We start from the raw sequence: 22440 nt of genomic DNA, 5'->3' as shown, positions 1-22440 counted from the left end.
AGACGGGGTCTTAACTCGGTCACCCAGTGAGGAGTGCGGTAGCACAGTCATGGCTCACTGCAGCCTTTAATTCCTGGGCTCAAGTGATTCTCCCACCTCAGCCTCCAGAGTAGCTGAGACTACGGGCACATGCTATGATACCCAGCTAATTTTTTTGTATTTTTTGTAGAGACGGGGTTTCACCATGTTGTCCAGGCTGGTCTCAAACTCCTGGCCTCAAGCAATTCTCTCACCTGGGCCTCCCAAAAGTGCTAAAATTACAGGCATGAGCCACCGTGCCCAGCCCCAGTGTATTTTTTAATCACTTGAGTTCAGGTGTTCAAGACCAGCCAACCAACATGGTGAAACCACATCTACTAAAACAAAAATTAGCTGGGCATGGTGGCACACACCTTAAGTCCCAGCTACTTGGGAGGCTGAGGCAGGAGAATCACTTGAACACAGGAGCCAGAGGTTGCAGTGAGCCGAGATCACACCACTGCACTCCAGCCTGGGCAACAGAGTGAGACTCGGTCTAAAAAAAAAAAAGGCTTTAATTTTACTTAAAAAATATATATATATAAAAATATATAATAATTAGATGCCATGAAATAGGTGGCAAGGCCTTAACAATATGTGTGTTGTGAGGCCCAAGGGCCTCCCAAAAGCTTGTTGTTGTTGTTGTTGAGATGGAGTCTTGCTCTGTTGCCAGGCTGGAGTGCAAGTGGCATGATCTCGGCTCACTGCAACTTCCACCTCCCGGGTTCAAGTGATTCTCCTGCCTCAGCCTCCCGAGTAGCTGGGACTACAGGTGTGCACCGTGGCCACGCCCAGCTAATTTTTGTATTTTTAGTAGAGACAGGGTTTCACCATGTTGGCCAGGATGATCTCGATCTCTTGACCGCGTGATCCGCCCACCTTGGCCTCCCAAAGTGCTGGGATTACAGGCCTGAGCCACTGCACCTGGCCCCAAGAGCTTTTTAAAAAAAATTTCTAAATAACATTCTGGGATTTTTTTTGTTGCTTGTTTTTTGTTTTGTTTTTGAGTGGAGTATCATCTCTGAAAAGAAAAATTAAGTTTTAAAAGAATCCACAGCATATACCATTCTAAGTTTCCCTAATCTGTTTATTTGGGTCTATTTGTTCATACTGGAGGCTTTCCTCAAGTGCCCATTAACCCTTGGTTATTTATGATACAGAGAAGAGAGATGGAAATGCTGATTGGAAGTTCCACACAAGTGCATGGACCTTCTCAAATCAGAGGTTCTTTTACTGTGGGGTATCTGGATGGGCTGTTAGTTGAGGGATCCCTGAGGTCAGTGTGTTAAAGTCTTTTCTCTTTGTTGGTCTGCTCTCTTAGAGATGAATCTTCAGACTGGAGAGTAGAGGTCTGATGTCAGCATTAGGAGCTGAGTGGGAAGGGTGTGTGTGCATATAGTCACCTGCTCTCTGTTTCTTGTTGCACCTGAGTCCGGCTATGCTTGGTATTCCCCAGGCTAGAGACCCCTCTGTCTTACCCTCCACAGAGAAGCATCCCAGTGTCTGCTGAGAGAGAACAAGTTGGAGTGGGGACAGGGATCTAGGGGTTTGTTTGTACCTTGAGCACTTTTTTACCCCAGCCTCCTTAATTCAGCTGCTCCTTTCCTCTCCTCCAGGACCTCAGCATCTGGGGATGCCAGTGCCCGCGTCTTTGGAGGAGTCTGCTGCGTACCTCATTATTTCTCAGCCTTCCCCTCTGCTGGTCAGGACTCGCTTTCTTTAGTCTACTAGATCCTTTGCCACTTGTCCATATGCTTTGCAGCTTCCAAACTTGTGTTGTGGTTGACGCCTGTCTTCCTGGTCCTTGTGGGTTTGTGTGTGTGTGCTTGTATGTTTGAATTCCTTTACTGCAGTTTTAGCTGAGTTTGGGGTACAAGCTATCAGATGTGTATTTCCATCCACCATCTTGATGTGGAAGTTCTTTTTCCACTTTGTGTTCAATGTTGGTCAAGACCCATGAAACTGACCCCATGCCCGATAGTCACTACTCGCAGGTCAGAAATGCTCATTTGAGGTGGAGATTTACAGCATGCCTGCAGCTTTTTTCTTCTTTTAATTTATTGTTTTGAATTACTAGTTTCCTTTTTCTCTGTGTCCTTGTATGTGACACTCTTTGACATAACTCTTATCATGATGGGAGTCTACTTGTTGTCCTGTGTTTGTGAACTTTCGCCATTGCTTGGACATAGATGTTTATTGACATGCTTGCACAGTCTGACTGGGTCTTTGGCCAACATCAGCAACTCTATTCCCAAATCACTTCTAAAACAGTTACACTCTCTTAGATTTCTTTAAAATTAAAATCCTTACTGGGATGCATTAGATTTATACTTTGTTTCTTTTTTTCTTAGATTTATACTTTTAAAAAATTAACTTACTCCTAGCAATAGGACTAAAATTTAGCCAGATAAAACCATAAATTTTTAAAACCAGTCTTCATTCATATATGACATATATGATAATACAGTTATTTCCACTAGATTTCTTAGAAGATGTCATTGTGATCAGCCTGACCTTCAGATAAGATCTTCAGGCTGGGTGTGGTGGCTCATGCCTGTAATCTCAGCACTTTGGGAGGCCAAGGTGGGAGTATTGCTTGAGCCCAGGAGTTCAAGACCAGCCTAGGCAACAAGGAGAGATACTGTGTCTACACAAAATAAAAAAAAATTAGCCAGACATGGTGACGTGTGCCTGTGGTCCCAGCTACACAGGAGCCTGAGGCAGGAAGATTGCTTGAGCCCAGGAGGTCAAGGCTGCAGTGAGCTGTGTTTCCACAACTGTACACTGTGTTTTTGTTATTGTCTGCCTGGGTGACAGAGGAAGACTCTGTCTTAAAAAAGATTTCCAATACTCGATTTTTTTTTTTTTCAGACAGAGTCACACTCTGTCGCCCAAGTGGGAGTACAGTGGTGCAATCTTTGCTCACTGCAACCTCTGCCTCCCTGGTTCAAGCAAGTCTTCTGCCTCAGCCTCCAAAGTAGCTGGGATTACAGGTGCCTGCCACCACGCCTGGCTAAGTTTTCTATTTTTAGTAAAGATGGGGTTCCCCATTTTGGCCAGGCTGGTCTTGAATTCCTGACCTCAAGTAATCCATCCGCCTTGGCCTCCCAAAATGCTGGGATTACAGGTGTGAGCCACTGTGCCTGGCCAATACTCAGATTTTAAAAGTCATGGAAGATAGCCAGGCATGATGGCTCACACCTGTAATCTCAGCACTTTGAGACGGGAGGATCGCTTAAACCCAAAAAGTAAAAAAAAGTAAAATTTTTTAAAAAGTCACAAAAGATAAAATGGTTTTAACCACCAGACAATTAAAGAAATAATACTCAAAATAGTTCCTGTTTAAAATTACATTTTTTAATGCTTAAAGGAATTATATTGACCATTTTATTGAAGCTTAGAGGTTAAGCAAATCAGCCAATTTGGACTCTCGGATATGTGTCCTCAGCCCACTTGGCATCTCTGCGTAGATGTCTAATAGACATTACCAAAATAACTGCTTTCCAACCAAACTCCTGGATTTCTCTCAAAAATCTGCTCTTCCTGCTGTCTTCCACATCTCAGTAACAGCAATGTCACTTTTTTTTCAGGATATGGCTATATCTTGCACTTAAGAATATTCCTGGCCCGTGGTAGGCACTCAGTGAATATCTGTTGAATGAAGCAGTTATTGGCTATTTCTATAAAAATTAATTAAAATTAAACAAATTTTAACAACAAGCGGCAACTCATCAACTCGTTTTTGTTAAAATTTTACTTTTCCTTCCTTTCACATGCGGATTTGTCCTTTGCACCATGATAAAGCAGAATGGGAATTCTGTGTTGAGGACTGCAGTGATGATGCTAGTTCACTTCCTGTAATGTGCCTGTTTCCAAGCACCAGCTAATAACCTGTACCACACTGTTGAGCTGATACAGAAATGACAGTTGACGGAATGGTCACAAATCTCCATTTATTTGACATATGTATTTAATGAAGAAAATCTTTCTTGAGTACATTTACAAACTCCAGCAGTGACTGTCATTATGATGGAAAATATTCACGTTCTGTTCCTTTTTTTTTTTTTTTTTTTTTGAGACAAGGTCTCACTTTGTCACCCTGGGGTGCAGTGGTACGAACATGGCTCACTGCAGCCTCGCCTCCCAGGCTCAAGCAATCCTTCCACCGCAGCTTTCCGAGTAGCTGGGACTATAGGTGAGCGCCATTACGCCCAGCTAATTTTTGTATTTTTTGTAGAGACGAGGTTTTGCCATGTTGACCAGGCTGGTCTCAAACTCCTGAGCTCAAGGGATCTGCCCACCTTGGTCTCCCAAAAGTGCTGGGATTACAGGCATGAGCCACCATGCCCAGCCAGAAAATATTCTTAATACAGTTTGAAATATGCCTTTACTTGGAAGGGCTTTTTCTTAAAAAGGATGCTACAGGCTATTTACTGAATACAGTGCTGAAAGCATCTATCACACAACGGAAAAAATGGCAAAAGTAGCTGTAGTCAGTAGAAGAGGGACTAGAAGACAGCAGTAGAAAATCAATTACTTATTGGGCCAGGCATGATGGCTCATGCCTGTAATCCCAGTACTTTGGAAGGCTGTGATGGGAGGATCACTTGAGGACAGGAGTTTGAGACCAGCCTGGTCAACATAGCGAGACCCCCATCTCTTTAAAAAAAAAAAAGAAAGAAAAAATCAATTACTTATTGTTTCAGTAATCTATTGCTGAAAAAGAATACACACACCCCAAAAGTTAGTGTATTAAAACAACAAAATCACTTATTGTGGCATCACCTGGAGTACTGGCTTGTCTGAACTATCCAAAATGGCCTCACTCACATGGCTGGCAGTTCATTCCGGCTGTTGACATGGGTCAACGTGGATGATTACACGGGATGGCTGTAACAACCGGACCGCTCTCCATGTGGTCCAAGAGCCTCTCCATGGGACTAGCTTAGGTTTCCTCTCAACATGGTGGCTGGGCTCCAATAAGGAGCATTCCAGTTGGGCAACCCCTAGCATATAAATACTTTGAAGCCTCAGTTTGCGTCATGCTTTCTAATATCTTTTAGCAAGAGCTACTCAAATAAACTATTACACTTGTGAATGAGGTAGGTACTGCTTTGGTTACGTAATTGGGCAGGGAATAGTACCAAGAGAGACAAGAGGTGAGGTAAAGATAAGAAGGGAAATGTTCCCTCAAAGTGAACAAGTAGGAGGCATTCTGGTACATCCTGAGATATCCTTTATTATTTATGTTTCCACTGATATTTATGATAATGAAATAAACCACTGAGCTCATGTTCTTGTCTAGAAGAACAGCTGCTACATTTGATGTACTCAACCACTAGCTCTAGCTCTACAGTTCAGTTACTTTTTTTTTTTTTTTTTGAGACAGAATCTCACCCTATCACCCAGGGTGGAGTGCAGTGCTGTGAACATGGGTCCAGGCAGCCTAGACCTCCCTGGCTCAAGTGTCCTCCCACCTCAACCTCCCAAGAAGCTGGCACTGCAGGTGTGCACCACTGCTTCTGGCTGATTTGTGTATTTTTTGTAGAGACAGGGCTTTGGAATGTTGCCCAGGCTAATCTCAAACTCCTGGCTTCAAATGATCCTCCTGCCTCAGCCTCCCAAAGTTCTGGGATTACAGGTGAGAGTGTGAGCCACTGAACCTGGCCTCATTACTTCCTTTTTTTCTTTTTTTTTTTTTTTTTTTTTTTGAGACAGAGTTTCACTCTGTCGCCAGGCTGGAGTACAATTGGCTCACTACAACCTCTGCCTCCTGGGTTCAAGCGATTCTCCTGCCTCAGCCTCCTGAGTAACTGGGACTACAGGTGCGCACCACCACGCCCAGCTAATTTTTGTATTTTTAGTAGAGATGGGCTTTCATCATGTTGGCCAGGATGGTCTTAATCTCTTGACGTCATGATCCGCCCACCTCAGCCTCCCAAAGTGCTGGGATTACAGGCGTGAGCCACCGTGCCCAGCCCTCATTACTTCATTTTATACCAGTGATTTTTATTTGAGTCGCTGCTAAATCGAGAAATCTAGGAAAAGTTATGGACCTTCTTCCGCCCAAAATTAATCTATTCACATAACCAAACATTTACATATTATTTCAGGGGTCCACCAAATTCCCCTTAACCCCCCACAAGTCCATCCATAGACACCTCTATGAAATACAACCCTAGTTTATTCCTTGGTGTCTACCACCTTTTTATACTGGCCAAGTTCTTAATAATTAGGGATGTCTGTGTCATTTTTTTGTACGTCTCCCAAGCCTGAAATCTGTGCTTAAAAATGTAATAAATAGCATAGCAAAAGAAACTACCATCAGAGTGAACAGGCAACCTACAACATGGGAGAAAATTTTCGCAACCTACTCATCTGACAAAGGGCTAATATCCAGAATCTACAATGAACTCAAACAAATTTACAAGAAAAAAACAAACAACCCCATCAAAAAGTGGGCGAAGGACATGAACAGACACTTCTCAAAAGAAGACATTTATGCAGCCAAAAAACACATGAAAAAATGCTCATCATCACTGGCCATCAAAGAAATGCAAGTCAAAACCACTATAAGATATCATCTCACACCAGTTAGAATGGCAATCATTACAAAGTCAGGAAACAACAGGTGCTGGAGAGGATGTGGAGAAATAGGAACACTTTTACACTGTTGGTGGGACTGTAAACTAGTTCAACCATTGTGGAAGTCAGTGTGGCGATTCCTCAGGGATCTAGAACTGGAAATACCATTTGACCCAGCCATCCCATTACTGGGTATATACCCAAAGGACTATAAATCATGCTGCTATAAAGACACATGCACACGTATGTTTATTGTGGCATTATTCACAATAGCAAAGACTTGGAACCAACCCAAATGTCCAACAATGATAGACTGGATTAAGAAAATGTGGCACATATACACCATGGAATACTATGCAGCCATAAAAAATGATGAGTTCATGTCCTTTGTAGGGACATGGATGAAATTGGAAACCATCATTCTCAGTAAACTATCGCAAGAACAAAAAACCAAACACCACATATTCTCACTCATAGGTGGGAATTGAACAATGAGATCACATGGACACAGGAAGGGGAATATCACACTCTGGGGACTGTGGTGGGGTGGGGGAGGGGGGAGGGATAGCATTGGGAGATATACCTAATGCTAGATGACACGTTAGTGGGTGCAGCGCACCAGCATGGCACATGTATACATATGTAACTAACCTGCACAATGTGCACATGTACCCTAAAACTTAAAGTATAATTTTTAAAAAATGTAATAAATAATAAAATAAACTTTGAAAACAACACAGACAGTGCTTTACTGAGTGTCCAACAGATGCCACTAAAATAAGATATTGACACTGCTTCTCCAGAAACAGCTGTTTCGTTTCTGGGAATTCCTGGGCAAGCCCCTCCCTCTGGGAAGGATGAACACAGCTCAGATGCTCAGTACATACTGAGGTCAGCATCCGTCCACGGGTTTTTTTGTGTGGGTAGGTTTTTTGTTTGTTCATTTTTTTGAGACAGAGTGTCGCTCTGTCACCCAGGCTGGAGTGCAATGGTGTGATCTCTGCTCATTGCAACCTCCACCTCCTGGGTTCCAGCGATTCTCCTGCCTCAGCCTCCTGAGTAGAGTAGCTGGTATTATAGGTGCCTGCCACCACGCCCAGCTAATTTTGTATTTTTAGCAGAGATGGGGTTTCACCATGTTTGCCAGGCTGGTCTCGAACTCCTGACCTCAAGTGATCTGCCCGCCTCGGCTTCCCAAAGTGCTGGGATTACAGGCGTGAGCCACTGCACCTGGCTGAGTTTTTTTGACTAAAAATGTTAGTGTCCACAGTGTTTTTAACAGTTTTCTAAAACCTTCACTGCAATGAGGAAAGCGAAGCCCAGACTGCTGAAACAACTGGCACATGTTCCTGCCATGGTGGATCAGCGCTGCCGGCCCTGCCGGCCCTGCTCCCTCCTGGTCTGCCAAATGCTATGCTTGCCCCTGCCCATGGGAACTCCCCAGGCAGCATTAGATATTGTGGCAGGTATTTAAATTTTGAGGGTCACATTTGGAACACCAGATATAAAAACTAGAGAACAATGTACTAGATACACGAGTGTAACCAGTGTGCTGAACAAGGATGCCATGAGGCGCAGTGGCTCACTCCTGTAATCCCAGCACTTTGGGAGGCACTTTGGCAGGCGCATCACCTGGCATCAGGAATTCAAGACAAGCTTGGCCAACATGGTGAAACCTCATCTCTACTAAAAATACAAAATTATAGGTGTGGTGGCACATGCCTATAATCCTAGCTACGCGAGAGGCTGGGGCAGGAGAATCATTTGAACCTGGGAGGCGGAGGTTGTAGTGAGCTGAGAACTTGCCACTGCACTCCAGCCTGGGCGACAGAGCAAGACTCTGTCTCTAAATAAATAAATAAACCACGGAATTTAGTGGAAGTGAACTTTTCGGTCACCTGCTATCCCTTTCACATCTACTCAGAGTGGGAAGTTTTCTCCTGGCAGTGGACTGAAGGGAGATGTGGACGCCAGCCTTTTCTGCTCAGTCCTAGGAAATTGTCCTGTGATGACTTGATGTCACAAACACCATCCTGGTGCAGACCCATGGAGGGTTCAGCCCAGTGGAGGCGGCCACACTTCGGGCTTTGCTCCAAGGAGAACTAATTGCACCTGCCTGCCCCCTCAAGGCCTGCCTGACACAGCCACCCTGTGGGGGTGTGGGATGGTTGGCGTCTTTCTTCCACGCTCATCTCCTCTTTGCAAGTTGGGGGTGAGGTGGGACGCTGGGCAGGGAAGTAAGTTCTCGCTTGGGACTTCCTCACCAAAGCCTGGTTTTGTCTTGAGTTGGCTCCATAGCCTCCAGCCCCAACCTGCCTCCCATTGGGCACTTTCAGGGCCTCTTGTTTTCTGTTTTTTTCTTTGCCCGGCTGACACCTTGATTTCCTTTTTTTTTTTTTTTTTTTTTTTGGAGATGGGGTCTCACTATGTTGCCCAAGCTGGTCTTGAGCTCCTGGCCTCAAGTGATCCTCCTGTACTAGCCTCCCAAGGAGCTGGAAGTACATGCATGAGCTATTAGGCTTGGCTTCAGGGGCTCTTTAAAGACCTCTGGTAAACCCCCTCCAGCTGCAGCTTAGCTTGTGCTTCTCCAGTGGGCTGTCTTCTGGCCCTAGGTCTCAGGCAGGCCCCTCCACCACTGGTTCTCACCACTGGACTCCCCTTTGTCTTCTGGAAGGGACCCCAGGTCAGCCTCTCTCCCATGTCCTTGCCCCTTATCAGTGAGAATGGAGTTACATCCCACCCACATCCTTCACGCCCCCTACCATCCCTGCCATAGGCCCCTTGAACTTTCATGCTTTCTGCAGAAAAGGCATGCCAACCTGTCTCTGGATTTCACCACTGGGTCGTCCCATTCTCTGGGTTTCGGTGAAGGAAGGAGTTCCTCTCTCACCCCCTGAGAGAACAGCAGCCGCAGGCTGCAGTAGTTCTCTCTCCAAAGAAATCCTGTAATTCCCTTCCTCTTCCATCTGCAGTTTCTCCACTGCAATATTCTTGAAATAGGTAAGGGACTTCAAAAGTCAGGAAATGAGTTGTTGACTGATTGATTTCAAAACTCCTCCAGCAAGTGTCACACTAACTGGTGCCTGATGTCTACTGGCTTAGGTCAAAGTTTCCATTCTGAGGCTGTGCCTGTGAGATCTGCCAGAGCACGTGTGTCCTGTGATCCGCCAGAGCACGTGTGTCCTGTGATCCACCAGAGCACATGTGTCCTGTGATCCGCCAGAGCACGTGTGTCCTGTGAGATCCGCCAGAGCACGTGTGTCCTGTGAGATCCGCCAGAGCACGTGTGTCCTGTGAGATCCTCCAGAGCACGTGTGTCCTGTGAGATCCGCCAGAGCACGTGTGTCCTGTGAGATCCGCCAGAGCACGTGTGTCCTGTGATCCGCCAGAGCACGTGTGTCCTGTGATCCGCCAGAGCACGTGTGTCCTGTGATCCGCCAGAGCACGTGTGGCCTGTGATCCGCCTGAGCATGTGTGCCTGAATGGCAATTCCTTGCCATTCCTGAATCAACCCTTTGTTTTGGAGGGGAAAAAGTTCCAATTTTGATACCCTGGTACATAAACAAGAAGGAATATGGTACAATATAGATGAACACCTCCTGAAACAAAGTCTCATAAGGGAGCTACTGTGCAGTGGCTTGACTGGGGATATGAATCTAAGCTGAGGATTGAAGGAAATGAAACATTTGATTGGGGCAAAGAAGGGAGAGAATTCATTCAGTTCAACACAAGCGTAGAGGGCTCCTCTTGAGTGCCAGGAGCTGAGTACCAAGCAACCAGGAGTTTACGATCTCCACAGAGAGGGATCTGAGTAGGGGGGTGAGAAGTGAAATTTGGACAGGTAGGATGGACTGTCAAAAGTGGGCTGTGGACATAGGCCTGGAGTCAGAGAGCACTGTCCTCTGCATTTTAGGAAGGTGGGGAAGCCTGTGTGCATGTGTCTGTGGGTCTGTGTGGAACAGGATGTGCAGTGTGGAGGTGTGTGAATAGTGAAAGCAAAGGAGGGTGTGTGGAGAGGTGTGTGTGAGATAGTTGTGTGCATGTATGTAGGTGTGTGGAGAGGTGTGAGATGGTTGTGTGTGTATGTAGGTGTGTGGAGAGGTGTGTGTGTGAGATGGTTGTGTGCGTGTATGTAGGTGCGTGGAGAGGTTTGTGTGAGATGGTTGTGTGTGTGTATGTAGGTGTGTGGAGAGGTGTGTGTGAGATGGCTGTGTGCATGTATGTAGGTGCGTGGAGAGGTGTGTGTGAGATGGTTGTGTGTGTGGAGAGGTGTGTGTGAGATGATCATGTGTATAGGTGTGTGGAGAAGCATGTGTGAGATGGTTGTGTGTGTGTATGTAGGTGTGTGGAGAGGTGTATGTGTGAGATGGTTGTGTGCATGTATGTAGGTGTGTGGAGAGGTGTGTGTGAGATGGAGAGATTGTGTGCATATAGGTGTGTGGAGAGGTGTGTGTGAGATGGCTGTGTGCATGTATGTAGGTGCGTGGAGAGGTGCGTGTGTGAGATGGTTGTGTGTGTATGTAGATGTGGAGAGGTGTGTGAGATGGTTGTGTGCGTGTATTTAGAAGGGTGGAGAGGTGTGTGTGTGACATGGTTGTGTGCACATATGTAGAAGTGGCACATATATATGTACATCGGGAGGCCCTGTGTGTGGAGTGTGAGTGAGTGGCAGGTTTAGAGTGCAGGTGTGTGTGTGGGGAGTGCAGGTGTGTGCATGTGTGTATGTGGGTAGTGGGGGGTGTGTATGTGGTGGCATGTTTAGTAGCATTGAGTGGGTGTATGTGTATCATGCTGTGTTTGTATAGCACAGCTGTGTGTAGTAGAGTTGTATGAACATCTGTGGGACTATGGTTGTGTGGGACTGTGTGTGTGTGAGTAGTCTGTGTGTTGAGTGATGCAGTATATGTGTGAAGTGTGTACAGTGAGTGCTTATTAGTGGGGTGTGTGTGATTAACAAGTGCCGTGAGTAGAGAGTGGTGTATGTAGTGGCAGGCATTTAGTGGAATTATGTGTGAGTGGTGGAGTATGTAGTAGTGGGTTGTATGTGTGTAGGGGTGTATAGTAGTATGTTTTTAGTAACATGTATTTGTAAGAAGTGGGGAGTGTGTGAGTGGTGGGTATGTGTGCTGAGTGGGGTGTCTGTAGAGTGGGATTGTGTGTAGGGGGTGTGCATGTCACACTGGATGTGTCTAGAAGGGTTGTGTGTGTGTGCTTAGTGGGTGTAGTAGTGAGGTTGTGGTGAATGTGAGTTATATAGTTGTGTTTGTGTACATTATGTGTATGACAGTGGTATGTGTAGCAGTGTTGTGTTAGGGGTGTGTGTGTGTAGTGGTTACTGAATAAGAACTATGTGAAGGACAGATGCTTTCTTTATTGAATTAAAACCTGCCTGGGTGAGAGAGAGACAGAGCAGCAGAGAGACAGAGGCAGAGACAGACAGGGAGACAGAGGCAGAGACAGAGAGACAGGGAAAGACAGAGACAGTGGCAGAGAGACAGACAGAGGCAGAGTGTCATGAAGAGATGAGACAGAGACAGTGGCAGAGAGGCAGACAGAGTCAGAGACAGAGAAGCAGAGAGAGATGAAGAGAGACACAGAGAGGCCTGGAATGTCCTGTGTGATGCCGGCCAGGGGTGCCTGTTGTCTCTCCTGCAGTCAATTCCTCTAAAGTCCCAGCCTCCTTCTTAGAGAACCTATCCTTGGCCTCTTCTCAGACTGAACTTCTCCAGTGAGTGGGCAGCCGCCTCCAACTGAGCCCAACTGTGCAAGGCAGGTTCTTCCGGGAATTCGGGACTCACAGACTCTGGTTTGGGAGTGCCATTCACGAATGTCCACAGGGTCCAGGCCAGCCTGTAGGCGAGCCACACAGGCTGGGGGAGGGCACAGAAGTGGTGTGGGCTGTGGCAGACCCACGAGGGGATGACCCAGAGGACGCCTGGGCACCAGGCCAAGCCAATTGGGTCTGCAGGCAATACCGCGGGGCTCCTGGTCTGTGCGCTCAGCACATTCCTCTTCTGTTGCGTGAACTCTTGAAAGGGCAAGTGAGGTAAAGCCATGGTCACAGAGAAAGGGAGTCTGTGGAGACAGAAGAGTAAGTGGGTCTGCAAGGCAAGGGAGAGGGAGGGACCTGTGGGTCAGGATAGGTACAGTGGACTGAACTGTGTCCCTCCAAAACTCGTGTGCTGAAGCCCCAACCCCTAATGTCACTGTGTCTGGACATGGGGTCTTTAAGGAGGTAAATAAGGATAAACGAGGTCCTAAGGGTGGAGCCCCAATCCAATAGGAATGGTGTCCTTATAGGAAGAGGAAGGGATGCCAGGGATGGGCGTGCACAGAGAAAGCAGAGAAAGGACCAAGTGGGGAAAGGGTGAGAAGTCAGCCGTCCGCAAGCCAAGGAGAGAGGGTCAGAGAAACCTTGATTTTGAGTGCTCACACCTCGATCTTGAAATCCCAGCCTCCAGCACTGTGAGAAATACATTTCTGTTATTCAAGCCACCCAGTCTGTGTATTTTGTCTTGGCAGCCCAAACAGACTCAAACAAGAAGTAATGGTTGTGATGTCTTTGCAGGCCCTGGTTCAGTTGTACCATTCAGTCAAACATTTGAGCAGTATTGAGTGTTGCAGGGTGTCCTAGGCTCTGAGTCTACAGCAGGGAAACAAGGAGCCTGCTCTCATGGAGCTCACAGGCTCAAAGGATGCAGCCACATCATAGGACCTTTCAGTAGGTTCCCTGTGCTGTTAAAGCTCCCGTGTGTGCACGTGATTCAGGCTCCAACAATTCCTGGCCAAGACAACAGCACAGAGGCCCTGGACCACCTCTGGGTGTTCTGTACAGTGGGCCCTTGGGGGCCTGGTCTTTCACCCACTGGGGTGCAATATAAACCCTCTTCAGATGCCAGAACCAAATGAGGGTTCTGGGCCCTCAAAAGCCTTGACCACAGGCAATCATAGCTGCTTTTTTTTTTTTTTTTTTTTTTTTTGAGACAGAGTCTCACTCTATTGCCCAAGCTGGAGTGCAGTGGCACCATCTTGGCTCACTGCAACCTCCACCTCCCAGGTTCAAGCAATTTTCATGCCTCAGCTTCCCGAGTAGCTGAGACTACAGGCGTGTGCCACCACATCCGGCTAATTTTTGTATTTTTAGAAGAGACAGAGTTTCACCATGTTGCCCAGGCTAGTCTCGAACTCCTGGCCTCAAGTGATTCACCTGCCTTGGCCTCCCAAAGTGCTGGGATTACAGGCACAAGCCACCGTGCCCAGCCCCATACCTGCTTTTAAAGGGGAATTTTATTCTAAGTCAGAAAATTCCAGTGTAGAAGGAAAAAATCCATAGCAAGAACATCGTATTTCCCTTTATTTCTCAATTTCCTCTTCTACCATCTTCTCTAGAAATGAAAGACCCTTAGATTAGAGTAATTTTCAAAATGAACTTTCTTCTGTCAACAGCATTTTGATTGAAGTAGTAAGGATGATGTCTACTTTGGCTTACAGTAAAAACCCTCAGCTAACTTCTGTTAGCTAGCTGAATGTTAATACCTAATATTCTCACCAAAACAAGACTGCCCTCAAAAAGAAAATAGACTCTACTGTAAAATAAATCAAATTAAATAAAGTGACACCATCAAATGCTGACAAGGATGCAGAGGACAGAAACTCACTGGTTGCTGGTGGGGAATGCAAAATGGTGTAGCCACTTTGGAAAACCATTTGGCACTGTCTCCTCCAGTTAAACAGATACTTCCCCTATAACCCAGAGATGCCAATGACCCACTCGTAGGTATTTACCAAAGTGAATAGAAAACTTATGTTCAAACAAACAAAAACCTGTATGGAAATGTTTCTAGGAACTCTACTCATTTTTTTTCTATTTTTTAGTGACAAGGTCTTACTCTGTCACGCAGGCTGGTGTGCAATGGTACGATCACAGCTCAATGCAGCCTCGACCTCCTGGGCTCAAGCCATCCTCCGCTTCAACCTCCTGAGTAGAGTAGCTGGCACCTCAAGTATGTGACACCATGCCTGGCTAGTTTTTAACTTCTATTGTAGAGATAAGGTCTTGCTATGTTGCCCAGGCTGGTCTCAAACACCTTGGCTCAAGCAACCCTCCCATCTCAGCCTCCCAAAGTGCTGGGATTACAGGTATGAGCCACCATGCCCAGCCTTGTAGTTCTATTCATAATTACCAAAAGGAATGAGCTACTGATACACACGACAACATGGATTAATCTTAGACTCATTTTGCTAAGTGAAAGAAGCCAAACCCAAGGCCAGGCACGGTGGCTCATGCCTGTAATCCCAGCACTTTGGGAGGCCGAGGCAGGTGGATCATGAGGTCAGGAGATCCAGACCATCCTGGCCAACATGATGAAGCCCCGCCTCTACTAAAAGTACAAAAATTAGCTAGACGTGGCGGCACGCACCTGTAGTCCCAGCTACTCAGGAGGCTGAGGCAGCAGAATCGCTTGAACCCAAGAGGCAGAGGTTGCAGTGAGCCAAGATCGCACCACTGCACTCCAGCCTCGCAACAGAGTGAGACTCCATCTCAAAAAAAAAGAAGAACAAGAAGAACAAGAAGCCAAACCCCAAAGTCTACATGTGTAATTCCATTCATATGACATTTTAGAAAAGGCAAAACTACAAGGACAGAAGACACATCAATGGTTGCCAGGGACTTGGGGGAGGGGAGTAGTTAATTGCACAGGGACACATAGGGTGACTGTATTAGTCCATTTTCACACTGCTGGTAAAGACATACCCGAGACTGGGAAGAAAAAGAGGTTTAATTGGACTTACAGATCCACATGGCTGCAGAGGCCTGAGAATCATGGCAGGAGGCACAAGGCACTTCTTACATGGCAGCAGCAAGAAAAAATAAGGAAGATGCAAAAGCAGAAACCCCTGATAAAACCATCAGATCTCATGAGACTTATTCACTATCACGAGAACAGTATAGGGGAAACCACCCCTGTGATTCAAATTATCTCCCACCAGGTCCCTCCCACAACACATGGGAATTATGGTAATACAATTCAAGGTGAGATTTGGATGGGGACACAGAGCCAAACCATACCAGTGACTTTCACAGTGATGGAACTTTACCTATGGTACTGGGATAGTGGATATATGGTGATCTACACAATTGTCAATTTCATACTTTATTTTTTCATACTGCACGAACTTTATTGCATGCCAATTAAAAAATAATCAAACAGCATATTTAAGACCTAATATGGAAAACAGACTGTGATAAATGAATCTAACCTTATTCTAAATGTATGATATAACCTCACTAAAGGGGCTGAGGGAAAAGGAGCTGACCTAAGTAATTTTGAAAGCTTGTATTTTAACCAGAAACTGTGAGGCTAAAGAACTATATTAAGCACTGTACTCTAGTTTATAAATTTGTTTCTCACAGGCTATGGGTTAAAAATTCTGAAAGTAGACTGGGCACAGTGGCTCACGCCTGTAATCCCAGCACTTTGGGAGGTTGAGGTGGGTGGATTGCTTGGCCCCAGGAGTTTGAGGCCAGCTTGGGCAACATGTGGCATCCCATCTCTACAGAAAATATAAAAATAAGCTGGGTGTGGTGGCATAAGCATGTAGTCCCAGCTACTTGGGAGGCTAAGGTGGGAGGATCACTTGAGCCTGGGGAGGTTGAAGCTGCAGTGAGCTAAGATTGTGCAACTGCACTCCAGCCTGGGTGATAGAGTGAGGCTCTGCCTCAAAAAAAGAAAAAAAAAATTCTGAAAGCATTATAAAGAAGTAAGGGGGGAATGCTAGCATGAAGCCTAGGGTATTGGATTTCTTTTGGAGACATCAGCATGAACTCAGGTTTAGTTTAATTGGTAGATAGGTAGGTTGGTAGACAGATGGTAGATGGCAGATAGATAGATGATAGAGAATAGACAGATAAAGAGGTGAGAGTAGACATTTATAAATATGAGTCAATATACATGTATATTTCCTGAGCCTGTCCACTGAGAGAGCCGAGAAGCAATGACACCTCCAATAGCAATGAACACGCCCTCACTCAGATCTTGGTTTCTAAATACAATTCACCAACCAAAAGAAGCAGGTATCTTGGATACCTGGCTTGATACTAGGGCTGGGGCTGGAAAAATATGTGATGAGCCTGGAACATCATATGGTGTTCACAACTACGGAAGTGCTCCAAAAGCAAAATACACAGGCGCAGTGAGGAGAGCAGGACCCGAGCAGAAAGAGCCACCAATGGCCAAGGCTGGAACAATGGGAGCAATGAAATAATATAGCATTAGATTATAACCTAGAGTAGGAAATAAAAATACAGGAGTCCATATTAATATAAATAAATGATTTGATTGAATCAATAAATAGGAGATAAGAGACAGATCCTCCTGATAAAGAATTCTAAATAATGTATGTAGATACTCCCCCTCCAGGAGGTGGAATTTAATCCTCCTTTTCTTGACTGTGGGCTGGAATGGACTTAGTAACTTACTCCTAAAGAACAGACTATGGGCAGGGCGCAGTGGCTCACACCTGTAATCCCAGCACTTTGGGAGGCTGAGGCAGGCAGATCACTTGAGGCCAGGAGTTTGAGTCCAGCCTGGGTAACATGGCAAAACCCCGTTTCTACAAAAAATACAAATGTTATCTGGGCATGATGCCGACCCCCTGTAGTCTCAGCTACTTGGGAGGCTAAGGTGGAAGGATCACCTGAGCCTGGGAAGTTGAGGCTTCAGTGAGCCAAGATTGCGCCACTGCACTCCAGCCTGGGTGACAGAGGAGACGCTGTCTAAAACAAACAAACAAACAAAACAGAATATGAAGATGAAAATTTGAAACTGCAGTGAGGAAACCTGGCAGACAACACCTGAACCAAGTGATCAGGATTAACATGCCATGTGGATGTCAGGTACCCCTTATGCGATGGGATGACAAGGGCACTTCACTTCTGTGTGTTCTTCCCAAAAGCCCCTAACACCAGTCTACTCATGAGAAAACATCAGACAAACCCAAAGTAAGGGACATCCTATGAAATGCCTGACCAATGCTCCTCACAACTGTTAAGGTCATGAAAAACAGGAAAAGTCGAAATTGTCACAGACCAGAGGAAACTAAGGAGATACACTGAGTAAATGCCACATGGGATCCGGGAACACCAGTGAAATCCAGCGGAAGTCTGGAGCTTAGCTGATAGGTTGTGTCATTAGTGGTTAATTCCCTGGTTCTGATCATCGTGCCGTTGTTATGTAGGATTTTAGCATTAAGGGAGAGTGGGCAAGGAGGGGTACATGGAGCTTTCTGTACTATCTTGGCACCTACTCTATGCATCTAAAAATGTTCAAGTAAAACTTATTATGAGGAAAAGAACATGGAATTTACTGAAAGAATCAGATATGCCCAGCTGGGCATGGTGGCTCATGCCTGTAATCCCAGCACTTTGGGAGGCCGAGGTGGGCGGATCACTTGAGGTCAAGAGTTTGAGACCAGCCTGGCCAACATGACGAAACCCCATCGCTTCTGAAAATACAAAAATTAGCCAGGCATGGTGACACTTGTCTGTAGTCCCAGCTACTTAGGAGGCTGAGGCAGGAGAATCGCTTGATTCTCCTGAGATCGCGCCACTGCACTCCAGCCTGGGCAACAGAGTGAGATGCTGTCTCAAAAAAAGAAGAATCAGATATACTCAGACTGAGTTAAACTGGGTATATCTGAGTTATCAAAGCTTTTTAAAGGCTAATGAAGCAACAATATCCACAGATGAATATATTTTCCAAATGTTCTGAAATGAGCACTTAGCAATGACTCCTAAGGAAGTTATAAGAACTTGAATGTGGCACATCTTTCCTCTAAAGGCTGATGTTCTCTGTTAAGTCACCTGATTGTGGGTTATTCTGATTAAATTGTGGGAGATGAATGTGAACTAACAACACTGTAAAACAAATGCAGGATCTTGTGGCCACTCATCAAAACACAGCCGTCTGAGGGCTGCTGGCATTTCTCAACTTCCAGCATCACATTGGAATTCACAGATGGCAATTTCATGATGGGTTATTTAAGAAAAATTAAGATGTCTATATCACAGAGGAAAAGCTATATGGGCTGGGCACGGTGGCTCACGCCTGTAATCCCAGCATTTTGGGAGGCCGAGGTGGGTGGATCACCTGAGGTCAGGAGTTCGAGACCAGCCTGACCACCATGGAGAAACCCTGTCTCTATTAAAAATACAAAACTAGCCAGGCATGGTGGTGTATGCCTGTAATCCCAGCTACTTGGGAGGCTGAGGCAGGAGAACCACTTGAACCCTGGAGGTGGAGGTTGCGGTGAGCCGGGATCGTGCCACTGCACTCTAGCCTGGGCAACAAGAGTGAAACTTCATTTCAAAAAAAAAAAAAAAAGCTATATCCCCATTAATTGAAACCATTGCCAGAAACATAAAATCAACACTAGAATTCAATAAAATCAGGAACCCTTACTGTTTATCGGGCTTTCAATAATACTAGGTGTTGTCGGGGATGTAAAGATAAAAATCTCATCATTCTTGACTGTGGCAGTTTACAATCTTGTTGGGACTCAAACAAGTAGGACCTACCGGTGGAACCTTAGTGTCATAGTACTTAACAGACCAGGACACCAGAATGAATGGTCCAAGGCAGAGCAGGACTCCTTATTCAACGGATGGGGTGGAGGACTGCAGTTGCTCTGGAGGTCTTCTCAGAAAAAGACAGATTTGAGCACAGCCCTGATGAATGGACAGATTCGAATTGATGGAAAGGAGGCATGGTGTGTTTAAAACACCAAGGCAAGAGTGCCAGGGGCAATCCCCAGAGTCAGCAAGTACCTGGTTTTGCTGGAGGCAGGGCTCATGGGATGTGATGGGAGAAGCTGGAAACAGGGTCTGGGATTTCTGTGAAGGAGGCTGGGTGAAGGTTTGTGAATCTGGATTTCTCCGTCTAGTTAGTGTGGAGTCACCAAAGGCCCTGGGGAAAGGAGGAGTGATCAAAGCAGCTTTTTAGGAAGATGAAGCTCATTTTATCACAACAGATAGAGAGACTAGAGGAGAAACATTTGGGAGGCAGCAAGGCTCTACCCTGGTAAGGCACAGCACTCCTGTTGCCCAGGCTGGGAGTGCAGTAGTGCAATCTCGGCTCACTGAAGCCTGGATTTCCCATGCTCATGTGATCCTCCCTCCTCAGCCTCCCAAGTAGTTGGGACTGCAGGTGGTCGTCACCATGCCCAGCTAATTTTTGTATTTTTCATAGAAACGGGGTTTTGCCACATTACACAGGCTGGACTCAAACTCCTGGCTTCAAGTGATTTGCCCACCTCGTCCTCCCAAAGCGCTGGAATTATAGGCATGTGCCACTGTGCCCAGCCCTTGGGAGGCTTTTTTTTTTTTTTTTTTGCGATGGCGTTTTACTCTTGTTGCCCAGGCTAGAGTGTAGTAGCACGATCCCGGCTCACTGCAAACTCCGGTCCCAGGTTTAAGCGATTCTCCTGCCTCAGCCTCCCAAGTAGCTGGGATTACAGGAATACACCACCATGCCTGGCTAGTTTCGTATTTTTAGTAGAGACGAGGTTTCTCCATATTGGTCAGGCTGGTCTCAAACTCCCGATCTCAGGTGATCCACGCACCTCGGCCTCCCAAAGTGCTGGGATTACAGACGTGAGACACTGCATCCGGCGGGAGGCATTTCTGATGTTCATTTCTCTTTGCCTCTTACTTCACCATTTAGTTTGTAGCTAAATTCTACTACTTCCTTTTACATGCCAGCTGTATCTGCTCCGTGGGCCACTTTTCCCACTAGCTCTGGTCCCTTCCTGCCTGTTTTTCCAGCTGAGTTTCCTGCAGGCATCTTAACCTGCCATTGCCTTCTCTGTCTTCATTATTTGATGTGTCTGGCCCCAGCCACACAGCTCCCACTTCTCTCTGGCCTCTAAGACCTTCTGAAGCGTTTAGAACAATGCCCCACATCTGAAAAGTGAACAGTGCTGGTTCTCACATTCAGGGAGGAGGCTCAGTTTTGCAGGCAGTTAGAACTGTGCAGTTCCCCCAGGACAGCAGCAGGCAAGGAGCAAGATCGGCCTCCTTGGCAACCTACTTTAAACCACCTGAGGAAAAGGCGTTTATTACTGTGAGGCTTAAAATAAAATAAGAGACAGAGTATTCTTTTTTTCCTTAATTACGCATTTTAAATATCAATATGTGCATTTGCTTTTACAGTTATAAACTTTCTCATGTTTCAGACAACAGCTTGTAATAGTTTTGAATCCATTAAGATGTTGCTTTCAATTTGAAATATTTTGTGTATACATGTATATAAAAAATAACCCAATGTATGACTCATCTGACAGATGTTTAAGATCAATAAAGGCTTATTTTTCAACATGCAGTTAGGAAGAGAGGGAAGCAAGCCAACCTCTCTATACTGTCATTTTGCTGGCTTGTTTTGGCAGTGGTACCAATAGTGGTTTTTGGAGGGAACCATGTGCCTTCAGCCTATCTAGTTAAGATCAGATACCACAATCAACAAAGACAGGGTATTCTTTTTTTTTCTTTTTTTTGAGACAGGGTATTGTTTTTTGAGACAGGGTATCGCCCAGGTTGGAGGGTAGTGGCACGATCATAGCTCACTGTAGCCTCAGACTCTTGGGCTCAAGCGATCCTCCATCCTCAGCCTCCTAAAGTGCTGGGATTATAGGCGTGAGCCACTGTACCCGGCCTACAATATCTTAAGAATATAATATTAGTTTGTGAACAGGAGCTCCAGGACAGACAAAACAACAGCATGGGATGAAAGGAAAGCTGTGGACCTGAGGAAAGAAACTGAAGACCAAAGCTAGATTATTACAAGAGGAGTCAGTAATTAAAAACAGCAATGCTTAAATGGAAAGTAGAGAGGCAAAAGTAGAAGCAAGAGGAGGGCCAGGAGACTATTACACAGACTAAAGGTGGGGGTGAGTGGGTTGGAATGGCCGTGATTGGATGCTAGAAGGATCCGGCACTGACAAGAAAAGGGGAGGGACATTAGTGGGAAACTGGTAAAATCTGAATAAAGTCTTTAGTTAATAGTAATGTACTGATGTTAAATTCCTGGTTTTGATAACTACACCATTATACCATTACAAAAAACATGGCTGGGCAACCCCCTTTGGGTCCCCTCCCTTTGTATGGGAGCTCTGTTTTCACTCTATTAAATCTTGCAACTGCACTCTTCTGGTCTGTGTTTGTTACGGTTTGAGCTGAGCTTTCGCTCGCCGTCCACCACTGCTGTTTGCCGCCATCGGAGACCCGCCGCTGACTTCCATCCCTCCGGATCCGGCAGGGTGTTCACTGTGCTCCTGATCCAGCGAGGCACCCATTGCCACTCCTGATTGGGCTAAAGGCTTGCCATTGTTCCTGCACGGCTAAGTGCCCGGGTTCATCCTAATCGAGCTGAACACTAGTCGCTGGGTTCCACGATTCTCTTCCGTGACCCACGGCTTCTAATAGAGCTATAACACTCACCCATGGCCCAAGATTCCATTCCTTGGAATCCGTGAGGCCAAGAACCACAGGTCAGAGAACACGAGGCTTGCCACCATCTTGGAAGTGGCCCACCGCCATCTTGGGAGCTCTGTGAGCAAGGACCCCTGGTAACATTTATACAATGGAAATTTTCTACAGCAGTAAAATGGACTATGGATGCAAGTTCTGAACACATCACCATGGAAATATCTCAGAAACATATTGAGTGGCTACTCCCACTAGAACAACCACCCCTGTTGCCTCTGGAGACCAGAAGCAGCTGCCAGCTCTGGCACCTCCCATAATCAAGACAGATTGTGGCTTCCTTAGGGAGAGTGTATCTG

At 45.9% G+C, this 22440-nt stretch overlaps 1 pseudogene; it reads right to left on the bottom strand.

The window, feature by feature from the left end:
* Positions 1 to 564: 564 nt before the first annotated feature.
* LOC112438032 (U6atac minor spliceosomal RNA) lies at positions 565 to 643 on the bottom strand (annotated as a pseudogene).
* Between the last annotated feature and the right edge of the window lie 21797 nt (positions 644 to 22440).

This window comes from Pan paniscus, chromosome 21 (genome assembly GCF_029289425.2).
Source record: "Pan paniscus chromosome 21, NHGRI_mPanPan1-v2.0_pri, whole genome shotgun sequence".
NCBI classification, from domain to species: Eukaryota; Metazoa; Chordata; class Mammalia; order Primates; family Hominidae; genus Pan; species Pan paniscus.
This window is presented reverse-complemented; position numbering and strand designations above follow the sequence as displayed.